The 21,730-nt window shown below is 53.2% G+C and overlaps 1 long non-coding RNA gene across 1 annotated transcript; it reads right to left on the bottom strand.

Moving 5' to 3' along the window:
- Nucleotides 1–9,153: 9,153 nt before the first annotated feature.
- On the bottom strand, nucleotides 9,154–13,548 carry LOC138841818 (uncharacterized). Its single transcript, XR_011376508.1, has 3 exons — nucleotides 13,419–13,548; nucleotides 13,192–13,287; nucleotides 9,154–9,521 (listed from the first exon to the last, which is right to left on the bottom strand). It is a non-coding gene; the product is annotated as an uncharacterized lncRNA (long non-coding RNA).
- Nucleotides 13,549–21,730: the final 8,182 nt, after the last annotated feature.

Raw genomic sequence — 21,730 nt, forward strand, 5'->3', positions numbered from 1 at the left:
ATTTGGCTCACCGATCTGCAGACTCCTGTTCTGCAGATACTGTCTCTTAGTTCAGACTCTTGATTGCCGCTCCCCCATGGCTTCTAGTCTTTTCTTCTATAATGGATGATGAAGCCCACACTTGCCACATTCAGCTGTCAGCCCCAGATTGCCGTGCTGGGGCACAGTGTGGGCAGATGTGGCCCAGGGCCAACCCTGGGGGTAGGGTGGGGAGGGGAACAGGGATCCCACCTTCCAGTCCCCGTGGGTCCCCCCCCCAATACCCCACCCCCTCCAGCAGAGCACGGCCTTGCTTTTGATCTCTTCCAGCCTGGTGGTTGAAAGAGGGTCCCTTATTGAAGGTTAAATTTGCATGTCTTTTAAGAGGGAGGCTGAGTAACTTTCCGTATCTTGGAGAGCCATTTATATATTCTTTTGGAGCTGTCTTCCCATAGTTGATTCATTTTTTAAATTAGATTCTTGGGGAAGTTTTCTGGTTTTGCTTTTCTTGTTTCCCAGCCAAAGACTTTGACGCACCAAGGAGCGCTTTTCCTGTTCGGGGACGTGGTCTGCTCCTCTGGGGGTCACATGTTCTCACATTGAATTCTTCTCCAGTGGTCACGTGACCTCACGCTTAGCTCTGCTCCTCCGGTGGTCACGTGTTCGCATGCTTACGCTTCTTTGATGGCCACGTGACCTCACACTTACATCTGCTCCTCTGATGGTCATGTGTGCTCACACGTATGTCTGTTCCTCCGGTAGTCATGTGTGCTCACACTTACATCTTCTGCGGTCACGTGACCTCTCACTTAGGTTGCCTCTTACCCATTCCTTTCTAATTCAAAGGGAAGGGAGGCAGGTTTCCATCCCCAGTGAGACCCCCCAACTGTGTTTCCTCCCGAGGCTAGAGCAGAAGCTCTGGATTTCAGGAGTGAGACCCCAGTGCTCTGACTGGTGGGAGAGATGCAGCAGCAGGAAGTCAGCGGAGTCCTGCGGCTCACGCCTGTAATCCCAGCTGCTCAGGAGGCTGAGAGCTGAGAGGACCACAGTTTGAAGCCAGCTGGGGTAGGAAAGTCAGTGAGACTCTTCACCTGACAGGAAGTCTCGAGAGTGGCTTAAATAATGGCAGTACTTTGCCACAAGTCACCTCTGAACAAACGAGTGGAGTCGGGTTTACTCATGTCCTCCATGATGCAAACTCCGCCTGGTGTAGGCTTACTGGAAGGGGTGTCCTTCCTCCCGGCCCCAATCCCTGGACATGCGCCTTGGAGACCTGGCTCAGGGCAGTCTAGGCCTGCAGGGGTAGGGAAGATGCAGGTGCAGCGTGAGCAGTCCTGTGAGCTGGGCAGCACTGAGGCCTGATTCTTGTCTCGCCTCACCTCTGTCTACTAGCCTTTCAAAGGCAGAGAGGGCAGGTGGCTGTGGAGGCAGAGCTGGGGCGTATGCCAGCCTTTTCCTGGCTTTGAATCCTCTGCTTACTGCTGTTGGAGGAGGGCAGGTTGGCAGCGGGGGTGGGGGCATGCTGGAGTGGGCAAAGGGTTGCAAATGAGAAAGCAAGCGAGCTGGGTGAGGCCAGACCATCTAGGTCACCCACATCTCCATGCCTCTGCCTCCTTCCTGCTTCTATTCATCATAGTAGCATGGCCCAAAAGGGCTTTTCGGGAATCTAGTGAGTAAAATGCCTGGCCTACTTCCTTCCTGGCTGAGACAGAAGTGATCCAAAGCCTCATCCACAAAGCTAAGCTTAGCACATGGCGTCGTCCTGGCTGCTGGTACGTGGCCGAGCTCTGGGTCAGGACCACTGCCACCTGGAAGAGAATGGCGGAAGGCTTTTAGCATCCTAGAGTGAGAGGCAGTGCCCGGGTGGGGCTTCTACAATTTAAAGCCGGACATCTCCAGTGCCCCAGGGGCTTGTACCTTGGCAGAACTAGGCGGTACCAACTTCTCCCACTCTGCATACTGCTCTGTCATCCTCAGGCCAGTTAATAACCAATCACCTTGCACTCTCTTGGCCCACCCTAAATCACAGGTGAGACCCGGGTCCGCGAAGCTAACGATCCTTGAGTCGTAATAAGTACTTGCCGCTTTAATCATTAGCTCTGTTCTGTTTGGTTTGTTCATTAAGGTTTGTGCTGCCGCCCTGGTTAACAGAAAAAGGTATCAAAGGGCTTTGGCAGTTCACAATCACCATGATGGTGGAGTCTTGTGAACGCGCAGGCCTTCAGAGCTGGCACTGCCTTGTCTGTGGGGAAACAGAGGACCAGAGAGAGGACCAGTCTTCCATTTGGAGTCCGCACCTCCATCCACACACCACACAGCGCTGCCTGTTAGGAATTATTGCATCATTTAAGGGTTCTTGGCCTGCTTTGGTGTCCCCTTCTGCCACCCAACAGAATGAGCAGGACATGCCCAGTGGCAATCGCCTGAGCCCTAGACCTTGGGGGTCAATCTCGCACTACTTGTTTTTTCCTCTTTCACTGCTGGGACACTGGCAGGGGGAGGGGTGGCACATACTCCAAAATATGATGTGAGTGAGTCACATGGTGCCAGGGTTGGTGAGGGAAACACTGGATCTGTTCACAAGTCTGATGATCCCACCCCGGAGAAGGGTAAATTCTCTATTTAAGACCTGGGCCCTGGAAAGAACACTGAACAGAGCCCTGAGGTCCATCCCCATCTGCCTTACTGACAGCTGATTGGCTGTGACCAAGGCCTCCTCTATCTCTGAGCTTCGATGCTCAAGATGATCCAGGGCTGGGAACCAGTGACTCACACATGTTATCCTAGCTACACAGGAGGCTGAGATCCAAAGACCGCAGGAAAGTCTGTGAGACTCCCATCTCCACTAAATGACCAAAAAGAAGCCAGAAGGGGAGCTGTGGCTCAATGGGTAGAGTATGAGCTTTGAGGAAAAAAAAAAAAAAGCTCTGGGACAGTGCCCAGGCCTGAGTTTAAGCCCCAAGACCAACACACACACACACACACACACACACACACACACACACACACACACACACACACACAAAGAGGAGTGGGGGAGGCAATTCGGAGATCTCCCATAGTTTCCTAGAAGTTCAGTAAAGTCTAGACCATTTCATGACTTTGAAGTTCCAAGAAGTAACCAGCAAAGCAGAGCAAAAGATGATCACTTCTAAGGAATGAGTGAAGCCACCCGCCACCAGACCCTTACTCGGCCTACCACGCTTTTACTCACCACTGGAGAGAGTCTGTAGACAACATCATCTGTGTCTGCCCCCCATGCTTCGCAAGCGGTGGTGCCCTCCTATCAGTGGCTCAGTGGGGACCCAGGAGCAGGACACACACCTGTCACGGTGTGGAGCCGCTCTTCTAGGCCTGTTCTAGCTCGTCTGGGGTTCTGCGGGGGAGTGCTGGGCAGAGCTCCTGCAGGCACAGTGAAATGCCTGTTTTCATCTCAGCTGGAATTGACTAATGCCACAGAGCAGTGACAATAAAACAGGTCATGGAAAATTTAATGGCCCGTGGTCGGCAATCACTGAAATATTTATGTCATCGCTGCCTCTTCTGAATTCTCCACTGCTCTGTCTCCAGCTTTGCAGCCTTGGTCTGGCCGCCTACCATCTGAGATTGGTACCCTGGAGGCCAGAGGCTGGGACCATCGGGGAGGGGAGGGGGAAGAAAAGAAAAATACTTTGATTTCTTGCCTTCATTTCCTCACTGCCACATGAGGGGTTCCATGGGCAAATAGCAATCTCTCCAGCCCCAGGACTGAAGTTACCACCTCCTATATTCCAGATGGCCAAGTAGGGCCCAAAACGGCAGAGCCGTCTCAGTTAAATCCAAAGGCAAAAATAAAGAAATAAAATCCAATCAGGGATATAGACCAAGCACACAGAATTTAACTCATCTCCATATCAAAAGTCTGGAGGGGGGGGGCGAGGAGAAAGCATCAGAAGTTCAAGGAAGTCTTCAACAAGCAACACTGGATGGAGTATAGCCAGGCCAGGGGTCCCGGGTCCTTTTGGAATAAATCAGAGCCTTGGACAATGAAGTCTAGAAAATGTCTCAGAATCGTAGACAAAATGTCAAAGGGATCTTTTTAAACAAGAGGGGAATGAGAGAGAGGGAAAGATAGAGAGCAACAAACAGGAATTTCAGAAGAAAACTTGGGCTACACAGGAGAGAATTTTTAAGCAAAGATTTTCCCCATGAGGGAGAAAAATGGGAATTGCCAGATTAAAAGACCTCACTGTGTAAATGAGATTCTGTTAGTTTCATTTGACAGGAACTCAAAGAGCTAGAAGAAAGAACAAACAACAGTTAATCTGGAGGCAGTTGGTCCTGTATAGGAAGATCTGAAGGTGAAGCTGCTCATTCATTCATTCATTCATTCATTCTCTTTCTCTCCCTATCCAGCCCTGCTCCTGGTCTCTTTAGGTCTAGGCTAACTTTATGTATGGAGGCCAAGAAGGACTCTAGAAAATTCCAGCCTCTCTTTATCCTGTACCAGACCTAATGCCTGTCTCTTCACCATTAGGGCCAGTCTACTATATGGATGCAATCTGATTGGCTGGGCTTGGATCAACTCTGATTGGCTGGGCTTGGGCCAACTCTAATTGGCTGGGCTTGGGTCAACTCTGATTGGTCGGGCTTGAGTCCTGCGTTCTCTCTAGCCTGCGTTCTCTCTAAAGCCTACCCCTTGGCCTAGAGATGGTTGTTCCAATGACTGCCCTAGGGTAGAGAGTGAAAGTTCCCTTTCTTATCTGTATCTCCAAATCTCCAAGAGGGTAGGTGAGTGCTGGAGATTTCCCATAGGCAAGGGAGGCAAGCCAGGCAAAGAAGTTGAGTGAGTATAATGATAAAGAGACTATCCTTAACAGACTCAGAAATCTTTTCATTTCTCACAATCAAGGTGAAGTCTTAAAACTTAAGGAAAAAAAAACTTAGAAGACTGAAGCAGATATTACCATCAAATTAGCCTTCTCTCCCGAAGGAGAGAACTTTTAAGCAATTAATTAGGCCCCTTACTTTGGGATTCTGAGCTCTCAGTTTACCATCTCCAGCTTCCTACTCAACCCTTCTGCTGAGTAGGCAGGGTGGCCAGATTCTAAGATACTTCTTTTTTTTCTTTTTTGCTAATGGTTGAAATAGTACACCCATAATTATAGTCTGGTTGCATAATTTTTTTTTCCTTCTGCTCATTTTGTTTAGCGTAGCAAACACGGTATCTGATGGCAGTCATTGAGGTCTTCCTTATGAAGTAGGATTTAGCACTAGGCAGAAGGGGTGGGTGGGGCTGGGGAAATTACCTAGGCCAGGAAACCCTCTAGAGGCCCCCAGGGAGGTGGAGCAGATGCTGCTTGTGTGGGGAGGAGAGGGATTGGGGAGGGAGGGAAGGAGAAAGGAAAGAAGCAAAAGAGGAGGTACAAGAAGGAAGGGAAGGGAGGAAAGAAAGAGGGAGAGAGGAAAGAAGGAAGCAAGAGAGGGAGGAAAGAAGGAAGGAAGAGAGAGAAGGAGGGAGGATCTAATACAGTACTGTGATGCTAGCAATGGCCTGGATAAAAATCTCCTCCTCAGTCTCATATTCTTTACACTCCCTTACACGGTTTTATTTATTTATTCATTCATTCATTTATTTATTTTTGTCGGTTGTGGGGCTTGAACTCTGGGCCTGGGTGCTGTCCCTGAGCTCTTCAGCTCAAGGCAAGCACTTGAGCCACAGCACCATTTCGGTTTTCTGGTGGATCATTGGAGATAAGAGTCTTAGGACTTTCCTGCCTGAGCTGGCTTTGACTGCAGTCAGATCTCAGCCTCCTGAGTAGCTAGGATTACAGGCGTGAGCCACCGGTGCCCAGCTATTTAATTTTTGAATCACATGTTTCTTGTGGAGCAGCTGACATTCCTTTTCCTTTGATTCTTCCAAAGACACAAGAAGAACAATGGGAAAAGCCTGGCCCTGCTGCAGGCTCTGATACTCTAGGCGGGAGATGAGCCCTGGAAGCCACTTGAGACAGGGGACAAATGTTAAGAGGCACAAATCCAGTCTGCCCCAAAGCCTAGAGAAACAAGAGCTGCTCACTGAGGTGGAGCCGGCGCCCTGACCTTGAATACGAGGGACAAAGGGTATATTTCTTCCGTGGCCCACCATTTCCTCAGCTGACTTGAGATGGGGATGTTTCGAGTTCCCATGCATCTTGGTTGTGTGACCACCAATCAGCTATTCCTACCTCCCACGTTTTCCCCTCCATGGGGTAGGCGAGCAGGACCAAGAAGAGGAGATCCCGAGTCTTAGGATTCATCCAGAGAACAACAGCAACAGGTAAGCTGAATTTTATGCAACCTGTCTCACTGGAGATGTGTCGTTATTGATTGAATAATGGTGAAGAGGGCCAGGTGTCCATCACACTAGTGGTGATATTGGCAAGTCCCTGGGTGGCATCCTCTCCTCATATTGACTACAACAGTGATGTGGCCTGGCTGGCTGACAGCGCCCATTGGTGACAACAGTAAAATTGACAGTGATGACAACATTGCTAAGGATTAATGACTGTGCGATTGGTCTTGATACCGGCGGCGTGGTCAACGTTGGCGATGGCCGACGTGGGTGGTGACTTTGGTGTGGTCGCTGAGGTTCGGGGTGGTGACAATGGCTGCGCTGGTTCTGATGCTGACGTCACACAGCGCTGTGATGGATAGATTGCTTGCTCCGGATGCAAAAAGACCTGAATTCAAATCCAAAGCCAGGCATGAGCTACTGTGTGGTTTCCAAAAAATGGACTTTGCCTGCACTGAGCCTTGATTGGCCTGGCGATTCAGTGAGAGTCGTTGGAATGGTGTGTGCCTTCTCAGATTGCTGTGAGGATTGAAAATTATCCTGCTGGCAGACCACGGATGCAGAAGATGTTCAGTGAGATTGTCATCATTCTGGCAATGGTGGTCAGATGCTCTTGGAGATGATGGTACTGTGTGTGTGTGTGTGTGTGTGTGTGTGTGTGTGTGTGTGTGTGTGTGTGTGTGTGTGTGTGTGTGTGTGTGTGTGGTGTGTCAATACTGAGGCTTGAACTCAGGGCCTACATGCTTTTTTGGTCAAGGATAGTGCTACACGACTTGAGCCACAACTCTATTTCCAGCTTTTTGCTGGTTAATTGGAGATTCGAGTCTCACAGACTTTCCTGCCTGGGCTGGCTTGTATCTGTGAGCCTCAGATCTCAGCCACCTGAGTAGCTGGGATTCCAGGCGTGAGGCACCAGCGTCCGGCTGGTGGAATCTCCTGATATATGATGAAAGGTTGCATGAGTGATGTTAATTCAGTGATGGTGATAAGCCTACTGATCGTGAAGGTTGATAATTGCACTCCCAATTATGATGGGTGACAACAGTCTGGCCATGTGTTAAGAACACTAACGTTGGCATCTGAGAACAAGGGTTCCCATTTCCATCCCCGGGTCTCCGATTCCATGTCATAGCAGGGAAAGGACTCGAAGGCCACTGGGAGCTCATCTGATTACTTTCCCACGTGACACATAAGAACACTCAGAGGAGAGAGACAGGCAAGTGTCCCCAGCTCCCAGCTCTGGTGACAGAGCCAAGACACAATCTGCCCCTCTCCTAGTCTCTCTGAATGGATTCCTTTGCTGTGTGTGCACATGTGCGCACGCGCGCACGGGTGTGTGTTGTGTGTGCATGGGCGTGTTTGTGAGTGCGTGCTCATGCATATGCATGCACGTCTGTTCTCTTAGGCATTTTTCCCAGAAGTGTCCACCAGCCGAGCAACAAAATTGCACAGAGCCATTTTGTAAGAATCCGGGCCCCTGGCGTCCTTTTGTAATCTTTTCCCTCTTCTCAAACAAGCCGAGGATTGTCGGGGCCTGGCTGTGTGGACAAGGAGTGGAAGCGGGTAATATTTGCCTAGTTTTTAATATCTGGTGTCTATAGCAGGCATTTCCATCATGCTATTATATTGATGACAGGCAGGCCCCAGCCACAGAGAAGGAACACATGACCTAATAAATCAAGGGCCGGGATCTAAAGTGGACAGAGTTATTAGACGAGGAAGAGAAGGATGCTAAGTGCTAGGTAGGGCTGCCTGGGAAAATGGTCCGAGCAGGGCCTCATCCATCTGCAGCTCCATAAATAATTACACACCGCCGATATGCATCTGAGAGAGGAGACGATATGTTATTATTAACTAAACCGTGGGAGGGAGAGGGAGAGGGAGAGAGCGCAGCATCGCGCTCGAAAGCGAGGGCCGGGTGCAGGAAACAGTGTGGCAGTCACTCCATGGCCCAGGGGCCCCCTTTTTGTTTCTGGGCAGTTGCAGGAAATGAAACAACTTGGACAAGAGGATGAGGGACTAGATTCGAGGTCCGGTGGGGTCTGGGTGCTTAGGAAGGGCAGTCAGCTGAGAGGCCCTGGAAAGATCAATTAGGATCACAGCCCATGCCATCCCAGTGCTGGGCATTGCCAGGCAAGTTCCTAAACCTCTCTGGATCTCTGAGTCCCCATCTGTAAAATGGGTAGCATTGAATCCACCCCATGGAGTCAGAGTGAGGATGATGTCATCTCTGAAACCGACCCTCCTCCATTCCTTGATGAAGAGTCTGGGATCCAGAGATAGAGCCTGGTTCTCCACCCTCTTGGGGGCTCCTATGCACCCATAATTGCTTGTTTTTTGAGTAGTCAGGCCCAGAAGAGGGAGAGAACGGATGGCAGGGAGTGGACAGAGGCCACTGATTGGTGCAAAGAGGTAAGAATCTGAATTTCTGCCCCCACATCCCACCCTCCCCACACACACACTGCCCCCCCCGGGGCTCCCCTCTGTCCCCAGCCAGGCCTTCTGCCTGCTGCCAATGGAATGGGGTATAATTGATAAATCATGCAAAGGGGGCCTGGCAGTTTCCTGAGATGTTGGGTAGCTTCGGGGCAGCCCCTGGGGACGCAGCCTCATTTCGTGGAAACCTCACACTCTGTCTGGCCTGTTTTGTGTTAGTCAGATTGATCTAACAAGACTCTGGAGAGCTGATGTGATTTCTAATTTTATTCTCTAGGTGAGGGGAATGAGCGATCACGCCAGGAGTGCCGTGTCCAGGGCCGATCAGGGGCCGGGAGGGAGGGCGAGCGGTGGAGGGCCATGTCTGTTTATCTGCCTAATGGATGGCTCCCCAGCTGGACACCCTGCCTGCTATACCACCAGCCTTTTCCCCTCGGGGAGAGAAGGTGGCGTGTCAAATAGAGAGCTGGCAGTAGAAGAAGGGGATCCAGAGTCATCCGAAAACAAAACCGAGGCCTGGAAGGAAGGAGGGAGGGGCTCCTTCCCCTCAGCCTGGGCGGTTTTCTTCTGAAAGCTTCCAATTCCAAACACATCCCGTCCCTCCTGTCCTCTCCGCTTTGGCTGAGCTAAGTGATAATCCAGAACATCCAAGGGCACTTGGCTTCCCAAAGGAAGGGTGGGGTGTGCCTGTGGTTTGAAGCCTGCCTTCTGTGGCTCGGGGTCAGCCAGGTGTGGTTTATCTCTTCTCAGAACCAGCTGGCTGGTTCCAGGCCTGGGGAGGCACGCAGAGACCCTGTGGAAGGAAGAGAACCAGTGGGAGGACGAGGAGGGGGGGGGAGGGCTTACTCAGACCCATCGAGTCTTCACATCACTCCAACCCACAATGCTGCTGGAGACAGAGGCAAGGTTTCAAACTCAGGTCCCCGACACCAAAGCCTGCACTTGGTCTGCTGGGGGCTCATCGCCAGGTTGTCCATCCAAGCCCTGTGCGAATGGGGCAGAGATGGCCAGGTTCATTCATTCCCAAGGATTTACTCCAAGGTGTCCAGGCACTGAAAGTGGCTCTTGCCTGTCACCCTAACGACTCAGGAGATCTGAGGAGCTTGGTGCAAAAGAACCATCCGAGGACTCTAGAAGACCAAAGCCCCACCCCCTTGGGTGTCCATCACCAGGGAACCCAGAGTAAAAATCCATCAACCCCATCCAGGAAGTGCAGACTGTGGCCGAGCCTCAGGAGAGCCAGTGGGGGACACCAGAGGCTACAGGAGTCCCACACCTGTACCCATGGTGTTTGGCAGATCATGGGAGCTGTCCCGGTTGAAGGCTGCATTTATTTATTTATTTTTTCTCCGTGGATTTCCTATTTTCAACTAGAATCTAGAAGTGGTCACGTGAGTGCCTGTGTCTTGAGCCTGAGGCCCAGAGTCCAAACAACCAAGAGACGAAAAAGGAAAATGGAGTTCATGATCTTGGACCATGAGGAACTCTAAGATGGGGGAGTGGGGGTACAACCCGGGCCACCCAGGGTCCATTCTACCCTCACCCACAGCTCTCTGTCCTCGCACCATGTTGGCCTTCTCCTACCTCCTTTGGAGTCTGAGCCACCATTGTGGCCATGATGGGAGGTCCCGGCGGGAGCTGGGTGTGGGCCCGGCTCAGATGACAGCCATCCTCTGCCCTCTGGGTCAGCATGAAGGGAACACGGAGCAAACAGAAGCAGCAATGCCAGCCCACGGGGAGGGTGTGAGGGCCAGAGCACCCTGGCCAGGCTCTAGCCAGAAGGGGGTTCAGCATTTCAGACTTGGTACCACACCCACAGAACCAGGCCTGGCCAAGTCCTGTCCACCCAGCCCGGCCTACCTCTCCTTCTCCATCATTTACATATTTGGTTCTGTAACCAAATCTTGTGTCTGTTGAAGCCACACGCCGGCCTCTTCTCCCATCCCTGGGCTTGGGCGGGGGGGGGACGGAAGGGGGAGCCCTTAGGCATCACTGGTCTGAACCTGGATCCCTGCTTGGTTTGTCAGCCCTGCCTCTCCCCACCCAGCAGCTGGGCCCCTGGCTGAGTCCCCTGTAGCCCCCACTAAAATGACCTCATCAGCAAGGATCGGTGCAAAGTACTTGCTTATGGTCTCTGGTCCTGATGCTGTTCTACCTCCTGCACTCCATCCTCACCCCCCCCGCCCTCCACCCCCCCCCCCCACAGTCCCGAGGGCGCTGAATATGGGAGCTCAGCCAGTCCCCCCTGAAAGCCCTCTTGGCATCTGAGTCTGACAGTGGGGTTGGGGGAGGGAGAGGGAAGGGAGAGGAAGGGAGGGGAGGGAAGAAAGCCTAGTGAGCCAGGAAATGTCCAGGGTCCACTTGAGGCAGGCATCTGCTCTTAAGAGCATCCTTAGGAGTGTCAAGTGGGAGAGTGTGTCCTTGAACATCCGGCCTCCAGCCTCCCGGAGGGAGGAAAAGAAGGCGGGGAAAGGCGGCGTTGGGAGGCCATTGCCAGGAACAGGAACAGGAAGGTCTGGTTTGGATGGGGCCCAGGAGACAGCCGTGGCTCTCAGTGTGAGGGAGTGGGGGAGACACTGGATTCCAAGCCCAAGGATGGGCGGGAATCACCAGGACCCCGGGTGCCATGATGGCTCAGGGCCTGCCAGGGGTCCATCTTGTGCACATGAGTCGGTGGCGCCCACACAGCTGCCCACCCCCCCAGCGTGGTCAGCAGTGGGTATGCATCGATTAACTACTACACCGCCCGTTCATACTTCCAAGACTGTCTCTTCCTGGGTCAGCCGGCTTTCCCCAATGCCAAACTCAGCGAACAATCATTCCCCTCACTCCTCATAATAATTTGTCATCTGGTGCTATGCTGGACTCTGTGTGTGTCTGTGTGTCCTGAGACTTAACCTCAGGACCTGGGCACTGTCCTGAGCCCTTTTGCCCAAGGCTAGCATCCTACCACTTGAGTCACACAGCTCCACTTCCAGCATTTTGCTGGTTCATTGGAGAGAAGAGTCTCACAGATTTTCCTGCCCGGGCTGGCTTTGAACCTGGAGATCCTCAGGTCTCAGCCTTCTGCGTAGGTAGGATGACAGACATGAGCCACTGGCCCCTGGCTCTGGTGCTTTTGACAAAATGCCATAGGTCGGAAGGAAGAGGAGGATTTGGGTGATGGAATTTTTTTTAATGCCTCATGGTTTGGACTCCAGGGGGCTTAGGGAGGGTGTTGGGGGGTAGGGATAGTTTAGGGGGGCTTGTGTCTAGCTGCTCCCCCCCCCCGCAGAGCTGACAGGCACTGAATGGTATCTCAGGATAGAGGCCCTTTCAGGTGATTATCCTGTTGTGACAGTTGGCAGTGACTTATTTCTAAAGGAATTCGCAGTGAATGTAAGAGAAGAGAAAGCAGAGATGGGAGGATTCAGAACAGAATCATCCTCCTCTTACCCCTCCCCCCCCCCCCCCCCCGCCCCAAAGGAGCCCGGCCTGTGGGCTTTCCATTGGAGGACAGAGACAGACACATACCCAGAGAACCCCTAAATAATCTAGGAGGGGGGTTCCCCTAGATCTGAGGAAATCCCCCAAATTAACTTTTTTTTAAAGCTGTCATTGCCCTATGTGTGACTAAGGGACCCCAGGGGCCAAGTCCAATTCAATAGCCAGAAATAACTGAGAAATGCATGTGTACTCCCCCCCTGCCCCCAACAAAATTCCTTTTCTCCCCTCCTCCGTCCCCCAGCCTGCTTCTCAGATGGTGCGGGGCGTATCACAAAGCACAGGCTGAAAGGCTCTGTCAGACCTAAAACTGCAGGGAGCATTCACGCGTGTGTGCACACCGCACACACACACACACACACACATGCACACACACGCATACACACGGCCCCTGGCTCCCTTTTGGAGGGTAAACCAAGAGGCAAATGCAGAAATGTTCTTCTTTAGGAGCAGACGGGCAGGCAGTTTAGTCTGGGACTGTGTCCCAGGAGAAATGAACGTAAGCTTTGCCCTGTCACTCCTGGGTGGCTGGAGGAGGAGGGTGGAAGCAGACAGCTAATGTCTGCTGCGAACACAGAGGGTCCTGGGTCTGACATGAAGGGGGCCTTTGATAAGTAAGCCTCATGAGTATCGCTGCCTTTGTAAGTGAACTGCCACCAAGCTGTCCCTTCCCACTGTCCCCCCCTCCATCTACCATCTCCCTCTGTCACCTCCCAGGCTTCCTCTCCAGAGGGACAGGATGAGAAATCATTTTGTTTTGTGTTAGTGGTCTTGGTGTTTGAACTCAAGGCCTTGTACTTGCAAACCGCTTGAGCCAATACCCCCATACCTCCAGCCTGTTTTGGCTTTAGTAACCTTTTTTTTTTCCTCTCTCTTTTTAAGGTAGAACCTCATGCTTTCTGCCTCGGGCTGGTCTTGAAGTGTGATTGTCATACCACTACCTCCCAATGAGCTGGGATCACAGATGTGCTCTATCATACCTGACAAACTCGTTGAGATGAGGGAATCAGGAACTTTTTTGGCCTGGACTAGCCCGATCTCTGTCTCCTGAGTAGCCAGCCACTCCATGATGGAACCTAGAAAGGCACGTGTGTGTTTGTCTCTGTGTGTGTAGAGTTAGCCTTGGCTGAGGACAGATGAAGCAGAGGTAATGGGGGGGGGGAGGGGGGGAGTATCAAGACAACGCCACCAGCTTCCGGAATCTTACCTGCAAATAATTTCTCTGCCGTCGATTTGCAGAAAAGCTGTAATTCAGGTTGGGAACAACCTGTGATTTACATCCCCGGGGGGCCGGTGCCCCGCGTATGCGCTGTGTGTTTGTGTAAATCTCTCGAACTCAAAATATCTCCCACAGTTGACTGACAGCCTGTGTAATTGAGCAGAAGACTAAAAATTAAAAAAAGAAAGAAAGAAAGGAAAAAAAAAATCCCCGAGTCTGCCGAGGAAGCGTTAAGAAACGCAAGGCGGAGCAAACCTCTCCCCGCCCCCCCCCCCCGCCCTCCCTCCCCCTCCCCCTCCCCCCACCCCATGCCTGGGCCTGGGCTCAGCAGATGCTCCAGGCTGTTCATTTTGGAGTTGGAACAAAATATTTGTATTTAGATTTATTAAGTCATTATTCCGCCATTTGTTCCAATAGGCTTTATTAGAACCAGATCTCATCTCTTGTTTTGAAAGTAGCACCTGATTTACATAAGCCAGTCCCAGCCTTAATTACCACTTCCTTCCGTGGTGTCTTTTCCTTGGGGGGGGTCTGCCCTCCCCCTCCCTCCCCCTCCCTCCCCCCCCACAGCCCCGCCTGCCTCTTCCCTCTCCCAGTTTTCTGCCGCCTGATTTAAAGCCCATATGAGAACAAGAATCTCTGCCTATAAATAGACGGTTGTCGCAGCCCGGCTGCCAGCGATCTGTCCACACGTCGGCAGAATGCGCGTGCATGCGTGTGAGTATGTGTGTGTGTGTGTGTGTGTGTGTGTGTGTGTGTGTGTGTACTTTCTCTATTCACACTGTTCCAGTCGGAAAACCCGATTGGGTTTATATATTCTATCATCTCAGGCTTTCCTGAGCTCAACCTTGGGCCTTGGGCGGGTGGACCATCTGGGGTTGGGTAACGCCCTGGCTTAGCCTGGCCAGTCTGCACCCCCCCCCCCCCCCCGTGTGGACATAGACCTGTGGTGGGCACCTAACTGAGGATGGCGGCCACGCCTCCTGTCCTCCAAAGAACAGGAGCAGCATGACTTTTTGGAGTCTATTAACAAAGGGAGTCGTCGTTTGCACAACTGAGTTATCTCTGCCTTTAGGTTGATTTCTTCCTCAAGGGGGAGAAATACCATAAATATTTCCATTATACAGATGGCAACGTCAAGACTCCGAGAGGTTAGGTATGCTTCTAAAGGTCACATAGCCAGTAAGCTAACACACAGGTCTGAGACTCCACATGACCCACCTATAACCCCATATTTCATCGGCTGTCTGGTGCCATTGAAGACTTCAATGAATTCAATGAATTCCTTTTTTGCGGGGGGTGGTTGTTGTTCTTCCAAAATGCTCTCATTATGATCATTTTTTAAAGCTAACTCTGAAGATTAATCAGGAAGATATCTTTATAGACAACCAAAGTGAGACTCAGAGAGGTCAAGCGCATTGCCCAGAGTCACACAGCTTGCATAATAAACCTGGGATCGCAGGGTGACTCTCAAATCCAGGTCAGGGTGGCCCTTCCTGGAGCCTCCATGACCTCCTGTTTTCTCTGCCAGCCGCTCAGGACACTATAATTGGGCTGCTGTCAGCAGTCAGAGCCTAGGGGAGCAGGGCTCCAGGGGACAGAGGGCCGCTCTTTCTCTCTTGTCCGGGCTTCTGCATTTGTTCTCCTAGGCCTGCTGCAGAGCCCCAGGACCTTGCCCCTGGGGTTGCCCCCCCTTCCCAGGGTATGCTGGGGGACAGTTCCTTTGTTTGTCCTCCTTTGGGCCTTGCTAGTCACCTGCAGGCCCCTGGGGGGGGCTGATGACACAGTGTCCCCTCGGACCCAGCGCCCTCTCTGGCTGTGCCCTCTCTGGCTGTGCCCGATGCTAATTGCCCAGCTTTAAATCAGGTGCTAATCCAATGACAGTGTGTTTACCAGGGAGGTCCCTGGGGACACTCCCTTCCAAATAGCCCTGGTGCGTGGGGGGGGAGGGGGAGGGAGGCTCCCAGCCCAGAGCCAGAGTCCCCCCCTCCCCGTGGTGTGCAGCCCTCCATCTCCCCTGACTACCAGCCTCCCAGCCCCTTCCTTCCTCCTGCCTCAAAAACTCCCCGAGAAGTCGGGTGCTGGGGCTCACGCCTGTAAATCCTAGCTACTCTGGAGGCTGAGGTTGGAAGATCGCAGCTCCAAATCATCCTGTGCAGGAAAAAGCCATGAGACTGCTATCTCCAACTAACCACCAAAAGGCTGGAAGTGGAGCTGTGGCTCAAGTGGTAGAACACCAACCAGCCTTGAGTGAAAAACTAGAGGGTCAGTGCCCAGACCCTGAGTTTAAACCCCAGAAGAACACACACAAACACACAAACAGCACCCATGTTCACCCTGGGTGCACTGGGGCCCCAGATGGGGTGGGGGGGTGGCTAACCTGGGCCGTGGCACTGACTGCCAATGGGCAGGCGGCTTAGAGGACAGGTGAACGACGCCCTGACGCTGGCCTGAGGGGCTGGAATGACTAGGGGTGAGCCCTGCCCAGCTGGGACTTGTCCCTGGTGCAGCAGCCCTGGGCTGAGCTGCTGCCCAGGGTTGCACAACACCCTGGCAGGTGGGCGAAGCACCAGGTGCCCGTGAGAGGTGCCAGCCTTGCCTCTGCCCGCGCTGCCCAGGGCCAGGTCATCGGTGACCCGGGACTCCTCCCACCCCACACTCCGGCCCTCCCTCCTCTTCAGAGGCAGGGCCAAGGTTGGGCGCTGACATTGATTGACAGGAGGCGTGGCCCACCGGCCCAGCTGTCAGAGCTTTTCCAAGGCCCACGTTAGTACTTGCCGTATCACCGAGTTGGCAGCTGAGGACAGGGAGGGGGTGTGCGGGGAAGATGTGACGAGGCGCACAGGCCCCGGATCAGAGCCCACACTTGTCTTTTTCCAAAGTTCAAGCCCTGACGCCTTGTCCAACTTCCTGTCTTCAGGGCTGTGCCTGCCCTGAATTCCCCAAGAGCCAGACTGCAGGCAGTCACAGCTCCGCTCAGCCAACTCTCCAACAGCCGATCAAAGAGGCGGCCATCCCCAGGCTGTCCCCAGGCCTCCAGCGCTGGCTGGGAATGCTCTGCCGCCTTCCAGCACACAGCTGGGCCAGTGACTCACCGCCCTGGTTCCCACATTGCAGGGGGGTGGCGGGGGGGGGGGGGGGCAGGGGCAGGCCTCTCTCCCGGTGCTGGTTTGGCTCCATCCGTCCATGGGGGGGTGCCCACAGCCAGCTGCCATCGTAGGCCAGGCCCTGGGGCTTGGCTGCCCTCCACTGCTCAAACACTGGCTCTGCCCTCTCGCCCAGCCCACCAGCCTTTGCCCTGGCATTGCCCTGGCCTCAGCCAGGGCCCTGGCTGGGGCTCCAGAGTGCCGGCTCAGGCTTCGCTGCTTTCCTCAACGGCGTGACTCTCAGAGCACCACGGCCCGTGCACCAGCCTCAGTGGTTATCCCGGCCCCTTGCACGGGAGGATATAGCATGTCTAGAGGAGGGATCTGGTCAAAGGGGGCATGTGAGGGCACACACACGAGGAACACTTGAGCACTGAAGGCCTGGAGGGCCGCTCCCTCAGGCACAAAGAGCAATGAGCAAATGGTTGGATGGTACAATAGGCACAAGACAGACTTCTCACGGCCAAGACAAACATCACACCACACGGCAGGTCTTGATCTCGGGGCTCCATGCTGGGTGGGAGCAGCCAATGAGCTTTGCTCTGCAAAGCTCAGGTGCAGATGGGTGCCAGCAGGCCCCCAGGACATTCCTACTGCCCTCCTTTCAGGGCCAAGAAAGAAGCTATGCCAACACATGTCGAGGTGCAGGCCCTGTTAGACCTGTGCAATCTTTCCCCCCCCCAACACTGGGGCTTGAACTCGGGTGCTGGGTGCTGTCCCTAGCTTTGGGGCTCAAGTGCCGCTCTGAGCCACAGCGCCACTTCCGGTTTGGGGGTGGTTGATCGGAGAAAAGAATCTCGTGGACTTTCCTGCCTGGGATGGCTTTGAACCGTGATCCTCAGATCTCAGCCTCCTGAGTAGCTAGGATGCCAGGTGTGAGCCACCAGCGCCTGGTTCTGGGTGATCCTTTATTATCTCATTCCATGTCCGTCAGCTTGGGATGCTGTAGAAGAAAGAGGATCAGGAGATGCTGTATCCAAGTACCTGGCCCCATAGGTTCTGGCTGGGGCCTCTGGATCTCTGGGTAAACACATGGATACACACATAAAGCAGAGCAAACCACTGCCTCCATCTACTCTTGTGTGCACACGTGCACACACAGATACCATAAAGCCGAGGAAAAAACCACCACTTCCATATACTCATGTGCACACACATATAAAGCAGGGAATCTATCATTTCCATGTGCTTGTGTATATACACACATGCATAAAGCACGTCCCCACACGCGGGTGCACCCCATGCCTAGCCGTGCACACGCTTGCATACGTGTGTGTGCACACATGCACACACAACCCAGGGAGGAGTAGATGCAGGAACCACTGAATTCTCCTCCCTGGAATGACTAAAGCAGCTCACTGGTGCTGGGACACCAGGCTGTGCCAACTGCTGGAGATGGCATCTGGGGACGCCCTCCCCTAAGCTGGACAGGAGGGAAGAATGGAGCCCACGGCCTCTAGTCAGATGGCGGCAGGAGATCCGTGCCTAGTCCCCTACCACAGCCCTGCCCTGAGAGGCCGGGGCTGAGGGGCATCCAAGAGGACTCCCTCCCAGGGTCGACTCTGGGCCTTGAATGATGGACAGGCATTTTTAGGGGAGAGAAAAGGGAAGGCTGGAGGCCCCCAAGGACTCGAGCAGGAGGTGCAGGCTGGGGCTGGCTGGGTTCACGGGGGCGGGGGGGGGAATATATATATATATATATATATATATATATATATATATATATATATATATATGTATATTTGAGTGTGTATGCCTTCCAGGAACCGGCTAGGTGAGATTACCACTGTTCTATGCAGGGAGCAGCCCTCACCAGCAGGTGGAGCTCTGACATCCCCGCCTGAATCAGGTGACTGCCAGCCTGGGGGGGGGGGGGGGGAGGGATGTCCTCTGTCCAGCCCATGTCCACAGAGCATCTTCCCAATGAGATCCAGATCCTACATGGTGCTGAGGAGGACACTGGGGCAGAGAAAAAGAACGTGACTTGTCAGAGGCCCATGCCTAGATTCCTGGCTTCCTCTCCATAGGCCAATGCTGGCTGTCTCTAGCCAAATGCTGCAGCTCACACCTGTAATCCCAGCAACCCAGGAGATTGAGATCTGAGGATGGTAGTTTGAAGCCAGCCCCACACCCCATAGCAAAGTGTGTGAGACGCTTATCTCCAATTAACCAGCCAAAAGCTGGCAGCGGCGCTGTGGTTCAAGTGGTAGAGCACCAGCCTTGAATGATAAAGCTAAGGGACAGTGCTCAGGCCCTGATCTCAAGTCCTAGTACTGACACAAAAGGGAAAAATAAATAGATGCCTGTCCCCGCTTCAGGGCCGAGTGGCTTCAGGGCAAGAGCCTGGGTCTGCACGTCTGTCATTCCTTCTCTGCCTGCTCCTGCCCTGTGACTCCCCTCCCTCTTAGCAAAACTCCACCTGTGCGCCCCCACGTAGCCCGGCCTCACAACACATACTTCTAAAGCACCAAGTCTTGCAGAGGTGACCTTGGGAATGAAGGTCAAGCTCTATTATGTGACCCACAAAAACAGCCTGAGCCCCACAGCCGGTGCCCGCTGCCCAGTGCCCCCTCCGGCCACATGCTCACTCAGCTCTTGGCCTCTGCTGGGCAGACATGCTAACTTCTTTCTAAATTCTGCCCCCTCTTTTTGTTGTTGTTGGTGGGGGGGGGGTCAAGGGGCCTGAACTCTGGGCCTAGGCGCTGTCCCTCGGCTCTTCAGCTCAAGGCGAGCCCTCTACCACTTGAGCCACAGTGCCACTTCCGGTTTTCTGGTGGTTTATTGGAGATAAGAGTCTCATTGACTTGCCTGCCCCGTCTGCCCCCTCTTGATGGAAGTATTCTCCAAAGGCCAATCAATCCACCTTCCTGGCTGATGGATTGGGGACAGAACTGGAATTTGAACTGGGTGGGGAAGAGGGGGGCGGGTTTGGCCTTGAACTGCAATCCTCCAAATCTTAGCCTCCCAAGTAGAGTTACTAAGAACAGGCCCAACCTCCTTACACCCAGAGACTCTATTTTCCTACCGGTAAGAGCAAGACTTTAAGTATAGGTATTTCTAGGGACTGAAATAAAGGTCAGAATACAAACACCAGCAGCTTTGAGGAAAAACAATGGGCCTCCCGCCCACTTCCCTAGCTGAGAATCTAGCTCTTACACATCGGTCTCAACAGGAACACCAAGGGCTGATCCACCAAGACCCAAACAGCTCAGAGTCAGAGGAGTAATTACAGAGTCACCGGGAGAGGAGAGACGTGAGCTTGCACAGGCCTCCGGCCTGGGCCGTCCCCTCCTCCTCTTCCCGGCCAGGCTGTACTTTGGGACAGAGGGCAGAGAGGCCAGCGGGAGGAGGCAGGTCTCCATTCTCTACCTCCTGTCATTGGATTTTTCAGCTTTCTGAAAAGCCTTCCGGGGCTGTGTTGGCAATTGGTAGGATCTGATAAGAGACTGCTTCCAGGTTCAGCAGAGACTGAACTTTGAGTCGCATTCTAGAGAGGCCTTCTTTGTGCGGGGGGAGGCCACCGGAGGGGAAGCCCCCAAGGTGTGTCAGTGCGTCGTGCTGATCTCCTGATTGTGCTGATCTCCTGATCTCCGTGGCTGGTGGCTCCTCCTCAGAGTGGGAGCCAATGAGAACATTCAAGCCCAATGCCAAGCATGTGGGAATGGCGTTGGCGGCGGTGGCTATTACTAAAGAGAGAAGCCATGTGAGCCAGCACAAAGCTGAACTGGAGCTGCCCTTTTGACACAGCAACCACACAATGCCACCGAGAAGACCCGTGGCGGAGTGACACCATCAGAGCAGGAGGAAGCAGCCCAGGAAGGGACCAGTGGTCAGTGAACAGACTGGAATAATGTCCCTCTCACCCTGAGGGCTCTGTCCTTGGATATGACCTCTTGCCTCATGGTCTTTGCAGATGTGGTTAAGTTAATGGGGTGTTGGATGGAGGTGATCCTGCTCATCCCAGTAACCATGATGTCACACAGAGAAAGGGGTGGGGAGGGAAGGGCATGTGCTGGTGTTGAAGGCTGGAATGATGGGGCCATAAGCCAAGGATTGCCTGCAGCCAGCAGGAGCTGGAAAAGAGCCAGGAAAGGATTCTGCTCTAGATCCTGGGGTTGGGGGAGGGGGAGAGGGAGTAGGGGTAGGGTACAGCTCCATGACTCAGTTCAACCTCGTGACACTGATTTTCACCTTCTGACTTCCAGAACTGTGAGACAATAGATTCCTGTCATTTTTCAGCCGTCAAGAGTGTGGTAATTTGTTACAGCCGTCAGGAAATACAGGCGGGGATCCTGGAGGCTCACTCACTCATTCCCTCTCACCACGGCCAGAGTCCAAAATCAGCAGGGATTCGCTTTGGTTTAGCCGGAACACTGGGTGGTTTGTTGCTTTCATCCTCTAAGGAGAAGACTATATGACAGAAATGACATGTCTCAAAAAGCCCAGTCTATTTATCTAGTGGCTCTTGGCCAACCAGCCCTGATTTAGAAAGTCACTCATGTATCTGCGTCTCCCTCCCTCTCTCCCTGTCCCTTGGACAGAGTTGAGGCTCAGGGCCCTTCGCCTGGGATGGACAGCGGTTCTGGGTGTCCCGGGCTCCCCAGGACTCGCTGCCCTGGTCTAGCCTGTCCACACACCTGCCCCATGATGCCCCAAGCACCACTGGCTCCACCCAAATCTGCACCTTCCTCTGAGTTCCGGTCCAGCACATCTCATCTGCCAGGACAGGGCCCAAAGAAGCACCACCCTGCTCCCAGGTTTTGTCAGAACCATCTCGGAGGAAGATTCTAGAAACTCACAGGCTGGGTGGGATTTGTCAACCCCCCAGTCTCTCTAATTACCACATAGGCTTATGGGAAGCAGAGATTGTGGCCAGAGCTTCCTCTGGCCTAGAGGACTCTGTGTGCATGCACACACGTGTGCTTGTGTGTACATGTGTGTATTTGTGTGCTGTATGCATGTGCGCATGCTTGTGTGAGCATATGCTGTATGTGGTGTGTGTTGCATTGTGCATGTGCATGCTGTGTGAATGTATGCATGTGTGGTGTGTGCATGTGTGTGCATACATGCATACTGCATGCATATGCATTTGTTCATGCTTGTGTGTGTATGTTGTATGGTGTATACACAAGTTGTATGCATGCAGACCTGTGC

Source organism: Dipodomys merriami, unplaced genomic scaffold (genome assembly GCF_024711535.1).
Source record: "Dipodomys merriami isolate MVZ:Mamm:240054 unplaced genomic scaffold, mDipMer1.0.p SCAF_33, whole genome shotgun sequence".
NCBI classification, from domain to species: domain Eukaryota; kingdom Metazoa; phylum Chordata; class Mammalia; order Rodentia; family Heteromyidae; genus Dipodomys; species Dipodomys merriami.